The sequence below is a fragment of the Camelus ferus genome, chromosome 3, assembly GCF_009834535.1.
Source record: "Camelus ferus isolate YT-003-E chromosome 3, BCGSAC_Cfer_1.0, whole genome shotgun sequence".
Lineage (NCBI taxonomy): Eukaryota > Metazoa > Chordata > Mammalia > Artiodactyla > Camelidae > Camelus > Camelus ferus.
The window spans coordinates 88062393-88082616 of record NC_045698.1 but is presented as its reverse complement, the minus strand read 5'-3'; the positions used below and the strand labels follow the sequence as shown (position 1 = coordinate 88082616).

The following is a 20224-nucleotide window of genomic DNA, read 5'->3' as shown; positions in this document are numbered from 1 at the left end:
GCAATGTTCTCCTAGGGCAATCTACCCAAGCAATAGAAATAAAAGCAAAAATAAACAAATGGGACCTAATTAAACTTAAAATCTTTTGCACTGCAAAGGAAACTGTAAGCAAAACAAAAAGACAACCTACAGAATGGGAGAAAATATTTGCAAAAGGTGAGACTGACAAGGGCTTAATTTCTAGAATATATAAACAGCTCATACAACTTAATGAGAAAAAAACAAACAACCCAATCCAAAAATTGGCAGAAGATCCAAACAAGCAATTCTCCAACGAAGACATACAAATGGCCAATAGGCACATGAAAAAATGCTCAGTATCACTAATTAGCAGAGAAATGCAAATCAAAACTACAATGAGGTATCACCTCACACCAGTCAGAAAGGCCATCATTCAAAAGTCCACGAATGATAAATGCTGGAAAGGATGTGAAAAAAAGGGAACCCTCCTACACTGCTGGTGGGAATGTGGTATGGTGCAGCCACTGTGGAAAACAGTATGGAGATTCCTCAAAAGACTAAAAATAGACTTAACATACGATCCAGCAATCCCATTCCTGGGCATATATCCAGAGGGAACCTTAATTCAAAAAGATACATGCACTCTAGTGTTCATAGCAACACTACAATACTACTCAACCATAAAAAAATAAAATAATGCCATCTGCAGCAACATGGATTGACCTGGAGATTGTCATTCTAAGTGAAGTAAGCCAGAAAGAGAAAAAAAAAAATACCATATGATATCACTTATATGTGGAATCTAAAAAAAAAAAAAAAAAAAAAGACAAACTTACTTACAAAACAGAAATCGACTAACAGACATAGAAAACAAACTTATGGTTACCAGAGGCAAAAGCAGTGGGAAGAGATAATTTGGGAGTTCAAGATCCACAGAAATTAACTAATATCTATAAAATAGATAAACAACAAGTTTATACTGTGTAGCACAGGAAACTATATTCAATGTCTTGTAGTAACTTATGGTTAAAAAGAAAATGAAAATGAATATATGTATGTTCCTATATGACTGAAGTATTATGCTGTACACTAGAAATTGACACAGCATTGTAAACTGACTATAAAATATACTAAAATATATTTATATAAAATAAAATATAAAAATATATTTTAAAAAGTAAATACTAGTAAGTTATTTCCATTTCATTCTGAAAATAGTAGAAACAGTAAAGACAAACAAATTGATAAGACTATTCCATTTTGACTAAAATGGAGAAAAACAGATTCAATTTAATGAAGTGATTGGGCCATAACGCTATCCTGTACCAGATCAACTCTACTGTGCATGTGTCACACAGCCAGTGTTCCTGGGTTGGTTGATGTTACAGATGCTATGTCTGGAGTTTCTTTCTATAGTGGAGGAGTGAATTGAAAATCTATTTGGAGGCAACTGAAGACAGAATGGAAAGAGAGGTATTTGACAAAGACTACTGACAACTCTTTCAAATTTTGCTCTGAACTGCAGCAGAAAAATGAAACAATAATTATTTAGGTATGTAGGATCAAAGGAGGGTTTTCTGAGGTGGAAGAAATTACTGTTTGTGTATCGTGTTGGAAATGACCCAGTGGAAAGCCAGGGTGAGTGGGAAAGGGGTTCACAGTTACTCTAACACTGTTTCTGATAGCTCCTGGCCAGAACGCTTACATCTTGCAAAACTGAAACTCTATACCCATTAAACAATAACTCTCCATTCACCTTTGCCCCCAGCCCCTGGTAACTAGCATTCTACTTTCTGCCTCTATGAATGTGACTACTTTAAATACCTCACATAAGTGGAATCATACAGTATTTATCTTTTTGTGCCTGGCTTGTTTCACTTAGCATAATGTCTTCACGGTTCATCTACATTGTAGGATATGTCAGAATGTTCTTCCTTTTTAAGGCTCAATAATACTGCATTGTATATGTAAACCACATTTTGTTAACCATTAGTCTGTGGATGGACACAGGTTGTTTCCACCTTTTGACTATTGTAAATAATGCAACTATGAACATGGGTTTACAAATACCTCTTAGAAACCCTGCTTTCAATTTGGGGGGATAAATACCTAAAAGTGAAATTGCTGGATCATCTGGGAGTTCTATGTTTAATTTTTCTAAAAACCACCATACGGTTCTCTACATAGCTGCACCACTACATTGCCACCAACAGTGCAAAAACAGTTTCTCCACATCCTGCTGACACTTGTTACTTACCTTTTTTAAAATAGTAGCCATCCTAATAGTTATGAAGTGGTATTTCGCTGTGGTTTTGGTTTGTATTTCCCTCATGATTAGCTATACTGAGCATCTTTTCATGTGTTGTTGGTGATTTGCATATTTTCTTTGGAGAAATGACTATTCAAATTTTTTGCCCACTTTTAAATCGGGTTGTTTTTAAGTTGTGGGAGTTCTTTATATAGTCTTTTGTCCTTGCACCCACTCCACTCCAGACACATCAGTCTCCTTCTTTTCCTCAAACCCCAGCCATGTTTCCCCATTAAAGCCCTTGCTATTCCCTCTGCCTGGTAAGTGTGATTTGTTCCCTCAACTTCTCATGTCCAACTCAAACTGTGCTTTCTCCTTGAGCCTTCCTATCAAATACTGTAACTCACCCCTGCTCCTCGGCACACCTAAGTTCCTTTAAAATAGTCTACTTTTTCTTTTATATATATATATTGCTTTTCACCTTCTAATATCCTATATAATTGATTTATTCATTATGTTTGTTGTTTGATATGTCTTTTCCCCACTCAGATAAAGCTTCTCAAGGGCAGGCATCTTTGTCTGTTTTGTTTACTGATACATCTCAAACACCAAGTGAAGTCCTTGTGCATAGTAATTTCTCAATAATAGTGAATATATTTTAAACAGAAGGTGTGTAACTCAGTAGAAGATTTTTATTTTCTACTTGGAAATTATCTTTTCTAAGTAAAAAATTATTTTAAGATCAGAGGCTTCTGAGCATGAATTTCCTTAATTCATTTAATAATTTTCCCAAACCACAGAGTTGCACAAATACAGCTCTCAGTAGATTCAGTCTTATCTCACAGATTATAATAATTATCTCACTCTAGCTATAAAGGTAAAGAAAAGGAGGAGGAGATGCAGATAAAAATTAATTAATCAAGCCTTTAACTTTTCTGAAAACTCAGGGAATTTTTATCAGCCTGCTTTGTTATTTACTTAACATTGGTCTCTGGAATATTAATATTACATCCAGAGATTTACAGCCTTATAAGGCCATGAGGTATTCACACAAGTGAAGAGCAAGTGCTCAGAAAGAGTGATTCCTTACACTCCTTGTACATTAATTCACTTTGGAGCCCTGACATTCAGGAATATCATTCACGTGCTTTACTAAAATATGGTACCTTGCAGGCTTTTTCATAATACACTAAGGTGACAGGTATGTGTCTGCAGCATACAGGGATGATCAAGGGAAGTGGAGCCCTTGGCAAGGCTTCTCTGGTCACCCAGCCCTGCTTGGCCACCCCTAGGGCTGGCTGACCCACCTGTTGAGAAGCTCTAGTTAGATTAGATGATGTCCAAGGAAGTTAATTCTTACCAACTGGTGAGTGAAACCAATTCTCTATGACAAACATAGTCTGTAACTTCAAATTATTTTCTTTACCAACTATTGCAACATATATTTTCCTACATAGTCCACTTTCAAAAATTTAAGTCAACAACCCTTTGAATTTTTTACATAAGAATCTGAGTATCATAGGAAAGCTCCTCACCCCTTCTATGGGATTTGTCTACTGACATCCACCACCCATGAAAAACTGTTCTATCTCTTCTTTATATTGCAGAGGCTGGAGGCCCAAGAAGTACGTTTCTCTGAGACTCTAGCCAGCTAATTTTGGGGATGCATTTTTAGGTTTCATCTAACAGATAAACTCACATGATACTTGAAAGGCAGCAGGGAAGACAAAGTCATTTTTCTTTGTTTTCTGGAAGCAGTAGAAGGCATAGCAGGAGCCCGTCAACTGTGAGTTTCTGGAGTGGCTTCTGTCTCTCCTGCCATTCCACCCATCTTGAAGCTACAAAGTACCAGGAGATGGGCATTTCCTGACTCTGCCAACAGAGGTTCTCTAACTCTCTGTGGTGACGCACCTAAAAGCTAGTGGCAGCCCTCTGCCTCACCTCTTCCAGCCTCTGTAATGGTGCTGTAAGCACCTGATTTTCCATACTAAAGCCTCTGCCTGAAACACCTACAGTGCTGTTTATGTCACTGTCTGAGCCGTGACTGAAACACTCTTCTTTGGAAATAGACCTAGAAACCACGTTTTGATGTAAGACATAATAAACATACAGCTTTAACTTTCATTTTATAGTAACAGATAGGTGAGTACTCTCTCAATGTTTTTCCTATCTATTCATGGGGTGTAATAGCCAGCATAGGGCTTATCTGCTTACATTTTAACTGACTCCCATTCTTTAAGTTTCCTACTAAACCACCAACAAGGACTATGGTTTCTGCTCCAGTTAGTTTTTGGCCAAGAGTAAATTAAATAATATCAAGTTTATAATACTCTGTCACAAAACATGTGACAAGAAAATGAAAGGGATGTTAAGTCCCTAGATGAAAATCAAGGACTCTTTTGAGAAAAAAATGGTGAATGAATTTAGAGATGCAAACAGCAAACATTCACTACCATCTAACTACCTAAACCTAATAAAAGTAATCTTTATTTTGTACATTACACCAAAACAAATTTCAAATAGATTTTTTAAATTGGTGTTAAAAGAAATAACCCATTTCAATACTAGAAGATAATTCCAATGACTATTTCACACTCTTAAGTGCGAAACCAAAGGCAAAAAACATTTTTAAAAAATAGGTTTTTCAAAAATAGTTTCATTTTAGAAGATCTAAAATACATCAAAGTTAGAAAGGTAGTACCCACCACCTAGATTTAACAAGTGTTTACCTTGTGTCATGGTTGCTTCATGCTTCTCTATATTTTTATTGTATCATTCCAAAGTAAATGAAAAATACCGAGATACTTCACTCCCAAATGCTTCAGCACAGATCACCAAAAAGTTGGAATATACTCTTAAAAAAATGACAATACCTTTATCACACCAAACAAAATTCATAATTATGGAACTATTATTCCATAAAATCATCTAATATCTAGTCCATTATCAAATTCCCTCCTTGAAACAAAAAAAAAATGAACTGTTTCTGTTCAAATCGGGATCAAACATAACATTTGGTTGTAATGCTCTCTGAAAGGCTCTATATGGCTGTAAGTCTCTCTGAAGCCTTTTGAAATCTAAGACATTACCCTCTCCTCCCACTTCATCTCCCCATGACACTGAATTTTCTAAGAGCTCAGATCAGTTTTCTTGTAGAAAATACCACATTCTGGACTGATTCTTTCTTTGTGGTGTTATTTAACATGATTTAAGATTGCTAGATTCCATTCTGAAAAAAAAGAAAGAACTGAGACAGACATCCAGAGCGGTCCAACAGCACTTTCTGCAATGACAGAAGTGGTCCATGTCTATGCCACTCATCATGGTAGCCACCAGTCACATAGCTACTCAGCACTCAAAGTGTAGCTAGGAACTGAATTGTTATTCATTTTAATTAATTTAAGTTTTAACTTTAAATAGCCATGAGTAGCCAGTGCCTACTGAATCATTTGTGTAACATGAAAGTGGATATAAAGTGTCTACATTCTGCCTGTTCATTGCAGGTATGTGATAAATGCTGGCCTTCCTCTTTCAAATATATTCTTTAAAAGCATGTTATGCAACATATTACCATACATCAAATACTGAATGAAGGTGTATATTTGATCTTACAGTGTGATTATAGTGTGACCTTTTCAACAGCAGAGAAGTAAAGGCCATCTGTTTATTTCAGAAATCCTTATGATCAGCACCAATTGCTATTGTTAGCAAGTTATGTCCATGATCCACATCAAAAAATGTCTCAGAAATAGTACAGTTATTCTGCAGTCTATATTTGCACCTTTAACATATATACATGAAGAATTAAAATTCACATTTTCTGAAATGGCTAGCCGTGCACATTCACTTCTCTTTAAAAATGCTTATATTGTGTGATTAGGATTACTTAGACCAACCCAGAGCAATGAGATTCAATACTGTAACTTTCATTCCAACTTAAGAGATTTTTTTTCCATTGGAATGAAATGAGAAAGATTGAAGGTGAAGCACCTGAGAGCCTGCCTGATAGTACAACACAGAGAAAAGTAGAAATGAGACACAAATCCACTTGTCTCCTGGATCCAGCCATGCCTGCAGCAGACAATGCTGAATGAGGATCATATCTATACTTTTCAGTTTTATGAGCCAATAAATTCCTTGTTTTCCTGAGCTAATTTGAATAATTTCTGTCTTTGGACCTGAAAGAGTGCTATCAAAGTGTGACAACCAAAGGAGTACACAATTTGAAATCAGACAAACTAGATTCTGATATATCTCTGATCCAGTTTCCACATCTAGAAATAATAATGCCTTCCTCTTAGGCTTGTCATGAGAACTAAATGAAACAGTACGATCCACATGTGAGACACACTGAACATGCTGGTTCCCTTTTTGAATTTCCCCTGGGAACTGTATTGATATCACACCCTTGAGTTCTCACACAATGTTTTCCTTTTCTATTGCTCATTAAACAGATCTTCATTTATACCCACATGTAATGTGAGGTCATCTGAACCTTAATTAAAAATGGAGAAGGGCAGTTCATACAATTGGCAATGTAATGTTTCCCATCTAGTTTCAAAAAGAATCAGTTTAGGGAGCAAGAATATTTGCCTTTGGTCATACAGACCTAAAACGATGTCTGTGAGTTTGTATTGCCCTTCACACAGTTTATAACTTTTTGGATTCTGACATCAAGGTAAGGGATTTAATCTTATTCAGGGTCCGGTCACATGGTGCAATTTCATTTGCCTTTCATGTATGGAATCTCCTCTATTGGCACTAAAGATTTACTTGTCTTTTATGGTCATATTGGATTAAGTTAAGTAGCTTGATAATCAGACAGAATATCATTAGTTAATCATTTACAGGATTACCTAGGCTAAGAATCAACACAGTAAAATACAGTATGTTTATGCCCATCTAAATCCCTGTATTAATAAAGGTGATCAGATTATGTAATTAAAATGCATTGTCAAGAAAATATCCCTGGCATAGAGGATCAGAAATATGTTTAAGCTAAATTTAGAATTCAGGAAAAGCAATACTACAGCTTACTTTCCATTATTTTTTTCCCCTTCAACTAAGCTCTTAAGCTGAATAAATTAAAGTCTCCAAGATGTTTAAACAGATCAGGCTATATTAGTATGCCATGGTTTATTATAAAATACAGTTGTAAAATCATTGCCAAGTTACCCTTAATACCTGCATATTCAAAACTGGAAATATCTAGCAAAATCATCAATGTCTTACTTACCTATTAATTTTAGCACCTTATCTACAATTAATCATCTCCCCCTTGAGATACTCTCTCCCTTCCCCGAAGTCTCATCCCTGTCTCTGGAGCACTGCATCACAGGCATGAAATCATAACCCAATCTGTCAGACAAAAAGCCACTTCCTATTGTCTAATAGTATATCTAATATAATCTCTTGCACTTTAAGAATTTCTTTCCTTCTTTTAAAAAGTTTATTATAGCATTTTCAAACTTTCAAAATTAAGAAAAGCAATCCAAATTTTCTTTAAAAGTAGGCAATACATAGTACCACATATATTTGCTAAAGCAGTAGGAATTTTTTATTGTTGCCCTTTTCTCTTAGCGTGGCTGTTACTTTGTTATTTTTAGCAAATATTATAAGAATTTGTCCCACCCCACATCTAATTCATCTCTATTTTCACCCCATAGCAACATGACCAGGATAAAAAGTACTGATCTAAAACTTTCCCCATTTCTATCAAGACCCTCCTTTTTAGTCCAGGCTGTTAGGTTTGAAGACCCAGACTCGGAGAGAAAAGAGACAGAGCTAGAGAACAAAAGTATGTAAAGGAAAACTAGCTGGAAAGATATATGACAGAGTTTTTTTCTTAGACTCAATTTTAGAATTCTCTGGACGGGAGAGGGAAGAACAAAAAGGAGAGAAATAAAATAAGTGAGTTGGGGCCCTATTATCCTGCACTCCTCCAAAGATCTGAGGGTGTGTAACTGATCCTAGGCAGCTTTAGGATCTTTACTAAAAGGATACTTGTAGCCTGCTTTCTGTCTAGACAATGGAGAACAAATCCCCACAGAAGGCTGATGTTTGCTTTAGTTGTTTGCTGGATACTACAAGCTGATCCCCACTCTTCTAAGCTCTCCTTTGTATCACAGGGGCTAGAAGTCTGGAAACTAGGTTTCCCAATCTCCCCTGCTAGGCATGATTCAGTTGAAAGGACTTGCCCAAGATTAAAGTGAATGCTGGGACAACCGAATAGTCACATGCAAAAGAGTAAAGTTGGGCCCCTACCTCAAACCATATACAAAAATTAACTCAAAATGAATCTAAGACCTAAATCCATAAAATAAAACTATAAAAGTTTTAGAAGAATACATAGGGGTAAAGCTTCACGATTGTAGATTTTGCAGTGGATTCTTAAATATGATACCAAAAGCACAGACAGCAAAGGAAAAAAGAAAAGAAAACAAATAAATAGAACTTCATCAAAATCAAAACCTTTTATGCACTGAAGGACATTATCAAAAAAGTGAAAAGATGGCCTATAATATGGGATAAAATGTTTGGAAATTATGTATCTGATAAGAGAATTGTGTCTAGAATATATCAAGAACTATTACAACTCAATAATAAAAAGACAAATCATCCAATTAAAAATGGGCAAAGTATCTGAACAGTCATTATTTCTCAGAAAAAGTATATATGTATCATAGTAAGTGAAGTCAGATGGAAAGACAAATATCATATGATATCACTTATATGTAGAATCTTTAAAAAATGATACAAATGAACTTATTTGTTCAGAAACAGACTCACAGACATAGAAAACAAAATACAGTTACCAAAGAGGAAAAGGGTTGGGCAGAGGAATAAATCAGGAGTTTGGGATGAACATATACACATTATAAAATAGATAAACAACAAAGTCCTACTGTTTAGCACAGGGAACTATATTCAATATCTTGTAATAACCTATAATGGAAAATAATCTGAAAAAGATTATATATTTGTATATGTATAAGTGAATCACTTTGCTATGCACCTGAAACTAACACAACATTGTAAATCGACTATACTTCAATTTTATTAAAAAGTACATACAAATGGCCAACAATCACAAGAGAAGATGCTGAGTATCATTACCCATCAGGGAAAAGTAAATCAAAACCACAATGGAATACTATTTCATACCGACTAGGAAGGCTATAATCAAAAAGACAGATAATAACAAGTGTTAGTGAGAATGTGGAGAAACTGGAACACTTATTCACTGCTGGTGGGATGTAAAATGGTGCAGCCACTTTGGAAATCAGTTTAGCAGTTCTTCAAAAGATTAAACTTAAAGTTACCATATGGCCCAGTAATTCAACTCCTAAGTATATACCCAACGTATATACATCCACATAAAAACTTATACATGAATGTTCATATCAGCATTATCAAAAATAGCCAAAAACTGAAAACAACCCAAATGCCCATTAACTGATGAATGGATAAATAAAATGTGGTATATTCATAAAACAGAATATTATTCAGCACTAAAAGCAAAGTACTGACACATACTATAACATGCATGAACCTTGAAAACAGTACGCAAAGGAAAAAAATCCTATCACAACAAATGACATATTTTAAGATTCTATTTATACAAAATGTCTGGAATAGGCAAGTCCACGGAGACAAGAAGTCACTGACTGCTTTCCTAGGGTGAGGAGGTAGACAGGGGGATTGAGGGGTGATATCTAAGGAGAAGGGGTTTCTTTTGGGGATAATGAAGATGTTCCAGAATTGATCATACTGATGGGTGCACAACTCTGAATATGCTAAAGCCAGTGAATTATACACTTTAAATGGTTGAATTGCATAGTATATAAATTACATCTCAATAAATCTGTTTTTTTTAAAAAAAGATTAATGGGAATAAGGAAGGCAGAGCCACACCTTCCAGCCTTGACTGTGGGAGCAGCAGTACGCCCTGTGGCGACCGCACTGTCTCTGCAGGGGCACGGGGCACAGGCCCAGAGCAGCAGTTCAGGGTTAGATGGTGTGTGCTCCTACAAGGGCAGGGGCAGCTTCCTGGAGTTCCCAAACACTGACTGACATCAATTTACTCCCTTCCTTTTTTCTCTTTCATTCCTTCCAACAATTTTGTAGCTTAATTCCCTGGGTTAAATCTCACTCTGCTTGAAATTCCTAGAGTGATTTGTTTTCCTAACTAAATCCTGGTTATTATTGCCTAGAGAACATCCGTCCTCCTTGTTCTTTCCCTAACAAATTCCATATTTCATTCAGGTCCTCACCCCTCCCTAACAAAGACAAATACCGAGGAGACAGTGAGTCTCCCCTCAGCTTCAGCATTCAGCCTGAAGGGTAAGCCCATTCCTTACTAAAAATTGGTTTAGAAATAGGCCTATGGCACCATTATGCCAACAAGAAATAAAAAGAGGTCTGCCAGAAACTTCTGGGAATATTTTTCTTCATTCTTAAGAAAGAAGCATGAAAAACCAATTAGATATAAAAGAGAAAGCCCTAATTTCTGCAGGCAGCTCTCATACAACCAAGACAAGGGCCCGTCTTAGAAAGAAGATGACAGGGAGAAGGCAGGGCAGAGGGAACCCAAGTCTTTAACTGCTGAATCAACACACTCTGAAGCTCACCTCACCTCTTGACTTCTTATATGAGGTAATAACTTGCCTTTAGGCAGTTTGAGATAAATTTCCTGTTACAGCTGGAACCATCTTAACTTACGCCCTGAGCCACTTTACGATGGCAGTATCTCCAGGCAGAGAAGGCATAAGATAACTCACCAGTTTCCCATAGGCTCAGAGTGGCATGAAATATCATGCAGAAGTTACCTCTAAAACCTGGGAAATTTAGCTGAGTGGGGGGCTTAGAGGGGACTTGCAGCCATAATGAGGGGACACAGCAGCATGAACCATACAAAACCGGAGATGATGTAGGAATGCGGACATCAGGACAGAAGAGTGATGACAACCAAGAACCAGGTGGATCCCACATCACAGCAAATGCCAAATAGGACAGATGATGACCTGAGGGCATAGCCTCCCCACCCAACATCTCAATGCAACTTAACAACCCCCCCCCCCAACATGCTCCAATCACATTCCTCAAGCCTGGGAGGATGATGGTTTGACTGGGTTACTTTACCACCTCCAAACAGAATAGAAGTTCAAAATAAAGACTACTGGATCATGGGAAAACAAAAGAAGCTATGGGTTGAGAAAATCATAACTCTAGGATAATGTATTCCCCAATAACACAAAACTAATTATTTGGCCATTGGGTGGCAGGGGTGCCATGATTATCTTGATTCCCAACCCCACCCCACAGTGACCAGTGTTGTCATCATGGAAGGTCACAATCAGCCTTGTCAGGTCTTCCTCTGCTACCTATTCTCATCTGGAATTGTTCACAGTTCAGGCTCAAACCATCTCATGAGTGGAATTTATATTGCAAGGAGCTCTTGGGTGCAATCCTGATTAGAGGACTGATTCTAGAACTGTTGCCTTTCAATCACTCCAATGATGCTCATCACCACTGTCTTTGTGATCAAAAAATGTATATGTAATTAGGTAGGAGAAAGTCAGAGAAATGCTCATAAATTCTGTCCTGAAACCATATGCCTTTTTCCTTACGTATCTTCCAGTCACAGTGTTCCAAATCTGAAGAAGAGGACAAATTTTAAATCATGACTGATGGAAAACATACAACGCAAAAGTTGATCTAACTTGGAATGTGAAAGTACTTACAACTCTTTTCTCTGATTAAGTTCGTAGAATGTAAGTGGCACAGCACTTAAAAACAACTGTTATCATGTAATTACTTAGGTCTTATGTTCTTCCTCATTTGTGTCCCAATCCCTTAAAACCAATCTTAATTCCTCAATGTTGTCTCTTCCCAAGGAGAAATGATTAATGCTAACACCAATGTCATTTGATCTCTATTAGGAAATTAAGAAAATTTTTCCATTTTTATTCCCAAGGGAAGAGAATTCACTGTGCAAACCAAAAATACTGAACACAATTGGAAAAGTAAAGTTACGTGTCAGATTTGTGGGTCTCTATCTGATGCCTGTTATTATCCTTCTAGTAAAAAAAAAAAACTAAACCTTTGTACTTGCAACAAATAATTTAAGCTTTATATTTCACCACTATGTTAAGTATATTCTTTAGTTGTGCATTTGATAGAAAATTCTACTAGAGGAATAGAAGCAGATCTTAATTCTTAACAGATGTGAAAAAATTAAACTCTTTTTAGTCCTTGTGCTAGTTCTTACAACTTTATAAATAAGTAATATTTAGCAATTATATATATACCTATTACCAAGAAATTTAAATGAAAACTAGACTTCTTCTATATCTTGTCTCTGAAAAGTTGAGTTTCTGCATAAGTCTTTTTGCTAAGGACAAAGGTTTCTTATAATATTTGAAGGTTTATTTTTAATATTTCTACCAAATGTTGGCCTATAGCCTTGTGATTAGGCCATGTGTTATGAATTACTTTGTTAAAATGTTTGCTGTAAAAGATTGTATATGTTTACTTAAAATTATAAACTAGATTTTTCCTAACAGGTTAGTGTTATCCACCAACTTGATGAGAATAAACCCATTTGGAACCCTCCTACACTGTGTGGTGGGAATGTAGTTTGGTGCAGCCATTATGGAAACCAGTATTGAGATTCCTTAAAAAACTAAAATTAGACTCACCTATGATCCAACAATCCCACTCCTGGACATATATCCAGAGGAAACTCTAATTCAAAAAGATACATGCACCCTAATGTTCATAGCAGCACTATTTACATGGAAGCAACCTAAATTAAATGTCCATCAACAGATGATTGGATAAAAAAGTTGTGAGATATATGTATATATGTGTGTGTGTGTATATTATATATATAACATTTATACACACACACAATGGAATACTACTCAGCCATAAAAAATAATAAAATAATGCCATTTGCAGCAACATGGATGGATCCGGAGTTTGTCATACTAAGTCAGTCAGAAAGAGAAAGAAAAATACCATATGATACCACTTTGTGATGACACAAAATAACTTACTTACAAAACAAACAGACTCACAGACTAGAAAACAAATATGGTTACCAGGGGGAAAGGGGAGGGAGGATGGAGGTAAAAACCAGGAGTTTGGGATTTGCAGATACTAACTATTATATATAAAACAGATGAACAACAAGATCCTACTGTATAGCACAGGGAACTATATTCAATATCTTGTAATAGCCTATAATGAAAAAGAATATGAAAAGGAATATATATATGTATGTATAACTGAATCACTATGCTGTACACCAGAAATTAACGCAACATTGTAAACCAACTATACTTCACCAAAAGAAAAAAAAAGAAAAAATTTTTTAAAAAGTAAACCCATTTGGGCACCACCTGATCTATCTTAAATATTCCAACCTCTGTAGAAGGAATGAGGGAGATTTTCTTAACATTTCTTAACATTCAGAAACATGACTTATAAAGATGCAGGTAAAGGCTTAACAGTGTAAATTTTAAACATAGTTCCAGGTAGAGTCTTGAACTGGCAGGCACAGATGGCCACAGAGGCTTCTGGGCATCATGGCGGGGCAGTGGTAGCAGCACAGATTTCTCAGAAGGTGCCAGTGGTTGGTTTGAGATGGAGTTGCCAAGGTGACAACAGTTTTCTCTAGTGTCTAGTGGGGCAGTGGCAATAGCATTTCCTCTCTAGGCCAGTTCCAGGGCACAGTTCCCTGGAATCCCCTGGATGTAGTGCTCCCCATAAACAAGGGTATAAACAATGAAAGAGACATGGAACTCAGCAAATGGAAGCCCCAACATGAGGAAAAGGAAAAGGAATGTTCCCAGGATGACAATGAAAGGGAAGGTCCTGAAAAAGAAGGACAGCAAGTCTGGAGAGTAACCAAGCCCAGTGTGAAGTGCATATTTTCAAGAAGAATTGGAATTCTTAGATTTTTTATTTTTTGAGTGCTTGACTGATTTGTGAAGTTCATTCTTTTTGCTTTTTTCTTTCACTCTCTCTCTTCCTTATTTCCACCCCTCTCTCAGTTGTATCAATCACAGAGTGAATTTATAAGTGGGTAATTATTAACTTCCTCCAAAAGCAAGCTGCATATGAAAGGGAATTGTACTGTATAGCACAGGGAACTATATTCAATATCTTGTAACTTATGGTGAAAAAGAATATGAAAGTGAATGTATGTATGTTCAGGTATGACTCAAGCATTATGCTGTATACCAGAAATTGATACAGCATTGTAAACTGACTATACTTCAATAAAAATATTATATACAAAAAAAAGGAAGGGAATTATAGGACACTATGTATAATATTTACATAGATATACTAATTTTAACGTTAGATACTGATAGAGCTAAAAATCTATCAGTATCAGAGAAGGTGAAATGTGTGCTCATTTGTTGGGGTGTTTTTGTATAGGGGAAGAAGTCTGGTTGTGGTATGAAGCGTAGGTCAGAAAACTAAATCTTAGTTTTCACAATAGGAAGTGAACTGATAATCTGCAAAACTGAAAGAGAAAATCAAAACTTAAGGATCCTAAAAAACTTCTTGTTTGAAAATACTATGTATACGGTACAGCCACTGTGGAAAACAGTATGGAGATTCCTCAAAAGACTAGGAACAGACTTACCATATGACCCAGAAATTCCGCTCCTGGGCATCTATCCAGAAGGAACCCTACTTCAAAATGACACCTGAACCCCAATGTTCATAGCAGCACTATTTACAATAGCCAAGACATGGAAACAGCCTAAATGTCCATCAACAGCTGACTGGATAAAGAAGATGTGGTATATTTATACAATGGAATACTATTCAGCCATAAAAACCAACAACATAACGCCATTTGTAGCAACATGGATGCTCCTGGAGAGTGTCATTCTAAGTGAAGTAAGCCAGAAAGAGAAAGAAAAATACCAGATGAGATCGCTCATATGTGAAATCTAAAAAACAAACAAACAAACAAAGCATAAATACAAAACAGAAACAGACTCATAGACATAGAACACAAACTTGTGGTTGCCAAGGGGGCAGGGTGTGGGAAGGGATAGACTGGGATTTCAAAATGTAGAATAGATAAACAAGATTATACTGTATAGCACAGGGAAATATATACAAGATCTTATGGTAACTCACAGAGAAAAAAATGTGACAATGAATATATATATGTTCATGTATAACTGAAAAATTGTGCTCTACACTGGAATTTGACACAACATTGTAAAATGATTATAAGTCAATAAAAAACATTTTTAAAAAAAAGAAAGAAAATACTACATATACACCAGTAAAAACTGCTCTAAGCGCTGGAAATTATTGACTTTGAGAGTGGGAATCAGAAGCTAGAAAGAGTAAAGCTGAGAACTACTACTACAAGCTAGCAGAACTCATCATATTTAATGTGAATATGTGTAACTAATACAAAAAAAAAGATTAAAATTTTTAAGAAAAATAGTTTCTAAATTTCCCCCAAAATGACATTACTATTTTCATTAGAATTTCATTGAGTTTATAGATAATTTAGGGAGACTTGACATCTTTATAATTCTGATTAGTTCTTTCTAAAAAATATGGTTAAGACTTCTTTTCTATCCTCAGATGGAATTTTATTATCTTATGACCTATGTATTTTCCATTATTTATGCCAAAGTATATTATTTTTTGCTGTTATGATGACATCTTTTTCCATTGTAACTGACTTTTTCCATTACAACTTATTTCCATTATAACTGAATGTTGCTAGTATATAAGAATTTTTCTATTTTTAAATTTTATCTATATTTATTATTTATATTTGTATTTACTTTATCATTATTTTTTCTATATTTTCTTATAACTTGCCACCTAATTAGGACTTCTAATATTTTTTCAACTGATTGTCTTCAGTTTTCCAGGTAGACAGTCTTATAAATGTGTAATTATAATCATGTATTACCATTTTTCTTTCAAATAAGTATGACATTTCTTTTATCTATCCCATTGCGTTGGTTAGAACATGTTGAATACAGCTCTAACAATGGGAGAGAATGGTTGTATTGCTCTCAACTTGAATGGAAATATGCCTAGTTTTCTCCAACATGAATATTATTTTCATTGATTTCAGACATAAACTTGATCATCTGTTTATTATTCTATTTCTAGTATGTCCTCTGTCTAAACACTTCTTCACAATTTATCATCTGTTTAGTTATCTATTTTTTTTCTTACAATGTATGGTTCTGGTGGTATGGGTCAGGGTTTGGTTTTATGCCAGATCTGAAAATAATGCCTGGCTCAACAGAAATTTGTTGAATGAATGAATGGGTCAATGATGGGCAGTTCACCCCTAGATAGTCAGGTGCTCTGTCTGTTTAAACTTGTGTAAAGCATTCATAACTGTCATACTATTAAAAATACTTTCGCAGTTTGGAATAAACATTACTTCACTGTGGGGTGTTAACTGTATTTCCTAGTATTTTAAATGTTCACATCTGTGTTTATGAATTTGAACTGCAGCTTTGTTATATGTTATCTTTATCAGGCTTGGTTTCAGGATTATGTTAGCCATATTAAATGAATTAAAATATTTAGTATCTTTGCTCTGTAACCATTTTCAAGTTATATGAAATAGTAGCTAAGTTAAGAGTATTCACCAAGAAAATGATCTGCCTCTTGGCGCTCCTGCAACTTCTCTAGTCATTATTCTTTGGTTTCATTGTTCTTTGTTATACAAGATATGTTGAGCATGCTTTCATTATAAAAAGTTAAAACTGTATCTAAGTGTAAAGACTAAAAATGTGAGGCTCTATCTCCCTCATCCCATCCCAGAGTTAACCATTGTCAACAGGTTACCATTTTGATTTCAGTATTCTTCCTATGTCTTCCCACACACACGTGTGTACATGTGCGTGTAAAATAATAAATTGAGGAATTATCCTGAAACTTACCTTTTACACTTCCCCTGGAAAGTTTTCACATATATGTTATAAAAATATGAAAGTCACATACTACCTTCTTTTAAATAATTGTTTGTTATTCAACATTATGACTTAACCATTATTTAATTGTTCTTCTGATGATGAGTATTTGGCTTTTTCCCATTTTTCACTACAATAAACATTCCTGTATGATCATTCCTGTGCACAGAGCTTTAGGTCCATGTGCATGTGAAGTATTCTTTAGAATAAACTCCTAAACATGGGGTTGCTAAGTCAACAAAAATGTGCAGTTTTTATCTTGAAACTGAAAAATTTCCCTTCAAAAAAATGTTCATCATCTTACCGTCCTACCAACAGTATATCAAAATGCCCATTTGCCACATCCTTAGCAATGCTGAGTATTATCAAACTTTTATACGTTTGCTAATCTGATGTGTGGAAATTGATGAAAATGTATCACAATTTACCAATGAGTTTGTACATTTTTGTAGTTTACTGAATATTTGTATTTCTTTTTCTGTAAATTGCTTTTCATATCTATTGCTAATTTTTCTACAGGAGCGTTTTCTTTTTCCTATTGATTCATATTGATACTAATCGTTTATTAATATAATACAAATATATTCCCAGGCTGTCAGTTGTATATTAATGTTATTTTTTTTGCATACAGAGCTTCATTTTGAGTTTTTATATATTTAAATATGTAACTATTTTCCTTTATGACTTTACTGTTTATATCTTTGACACAATTTCTTTACCCCAATCTTAAGAATGTTTTTTCTATACTTTCATTTAAGAATTTTAGATTCAGTTCTTTGAGTATGGTATAAGGCATGTGTCTAACTATATTACTTTCAAAATGGACAATTAACCCAACTGTATTTCTTTCCAAATAGATAACTCACACTTCACTTGAGAAGTAATCAACGTCTTCCAATTGATTTGTTTACCATCTTTATCATTGACAGAAGCTAGTACTTAAATACTTCTGACCATATTCCAAGCACTCTCCTAAGTGTTTCATGTGTGTTAACCTATTTAATCTTCACAATAACAGTAAGATACAGATGGCATAATGGTCTCCATTTTACAGTATTTTTCCACTATGAGTGGACCAAAACTTCAATATCTTTTAGCACTGCCTGAGCTCTGGCATTTCTATGCATTTCTTAGGTCCATAGCAGCTGCTGTCTTGCTGTATCTTGTGTTCTTAGGGGGAAATGATCTTAACCTACACATGTAAATACCAGACCAGTTCTCAGACAAAGAGCTAAAGAGAATCTGCATACTGATTTCTTGGATCTTTATCTATGCAGCTCACTCCTTTCTGGAATGCTCTTTTGCTAATGCCAGCTGTCTTTACAACCCCTCTGTTTCATTTTCTCCCTCCTCATTTCAGTAAGACTCATGTTCTTCACTTGGGCTTCACATCTCTGTACCACATTCAAGAAAGCACCCCTAGACATAAAATAAGGTTGAATGTGGTGCTTATGTCATGTATTTCCGGTCTCTCCAGGACTCTAGCCCTATATTGTCTATTATACAATGCCTAAAAATAGTCACCACTTATTCTGTTAAGTTTTATAGTGGAAGAGTAAATTCAATAGCAGTTACTCCATCACAGCCTGGAAATAAAGATGTAATACAGGAAACTGTTATCTTTATATTCCTTCCATCTTATTTCATTGGCTCTTTAGATTGTATTTTCTTGCTCCTCCCCCACTACACACACACACTTTGGCACTTTTTGGAGTAATAGTGCTTTCTACGTGTTTGTTTGTTTTTTTTTCTCTCTCTCTCATGGTCTCATTTTAAATTGGATTTGTTTAAAAATTTTTTAAACAAGTTTAATTTATTCTCTATCAATATCAATGTCAAATACACAAATATATATCCTCCTTGTTTGACATTAAAACCTCATATTATTTTCCTTCCTCTTGTCTACTCCTCTCCTCACATCACATCTCTAGGCAATTTTTCCTTTATAAAAAATAAAAAAATTATTCTTTTTAAAATTCTTTCTTATAAATTGTACTTAGTTTCACAACCACATTACAAATAATTCTTTATAGTTTAATAAGGTTTTATTGCTCACTGTTTTTTTCTAAAACATATCTTTATCTTTATTAAATTCTTTATTTTGATTAGTTTTTGCCTGAAGATCTACTTTAAGTGTCATTTTTTTCAAAAAGCATACATGAGTCATAATTTCTGAATTCTTAAAAATCTGAACCAGGCTTTCATCTGCCCTTCTTTTTAGATAATAGCTTGGTTTGGTCTATAATTCTTGGAACATAATGCTTTTTCTTCAGAAGTCTTTATATTTTCTCTGAGGTTTTCAGGCATTAGTTTTGCAAATAAAAAGTCCAGTGTCATTCAAACTTTTTTAGTGAGCTTTTTCCCCCCAACAGTTGGCTATTTCCAGCATTTGTTCATTACCCAGGACAAGGAAAACCATCTCAGTGTGATTCCTTTTCATTATACTTGCCCAGTCTTTGGTAAAGCTTCTCCATGTAAAGAATAAATCTTTCCACTAAGAGAAATTTATTTTTTGTTTTTTTGATTATCGTTTTTCATTCTTTCATAGTATTTTTTCCTTCTGGAACTCCTGTAACAGTAATATTGCTTCTCCTGTTTCAATCTTTTCTACCTCTCAACTTTTCTCTTGAATTTCCAATTCTCAGGGTTTATGCTCTGAACTCTAGAAGAATGTCCCATAATTCTCCTTCTTTTTATATCTAAGATCTATTTTTCATTTCTCAATTTTTACTTTATTTTTTTGAATTAATATAGGATGCTTTTTTATCATTTTAACTTTTTTTAAATTGTAATATATTCAGTTTACAATGTTGTGTCAATTTCTGGTGTACAGCATAATGTTTCAGACATACATATACATATATATATTTGTTTTCATATTTTTTATTGTAGGTTACTACAAGATATTGAAAATAGTTCCCTATGCTATATAGTAGGACTCTGTTGTTCCGTCTAAGAAAATTAATTCCCTCACCCCTAAGTTCTTCCCTTTACTCTACAGCAACTCTGTTTTACTAGAGGTTATTTA

The 20224-nt window shown here is 34.9% G+C and overlaps 1 protein-coding gene across 2 annotated transcripts in view; it reads right to left on the bottom strand.

The window, feature by feature from the left end:
• Positions 1–20224, bottom strand: part of MEGF10 (multiple EGF like domains 10) — a 243698-nt gene that overhangs the window by 167351 nt on the left and 56123 nt on the right. The window lies entirely within an intron of this gene.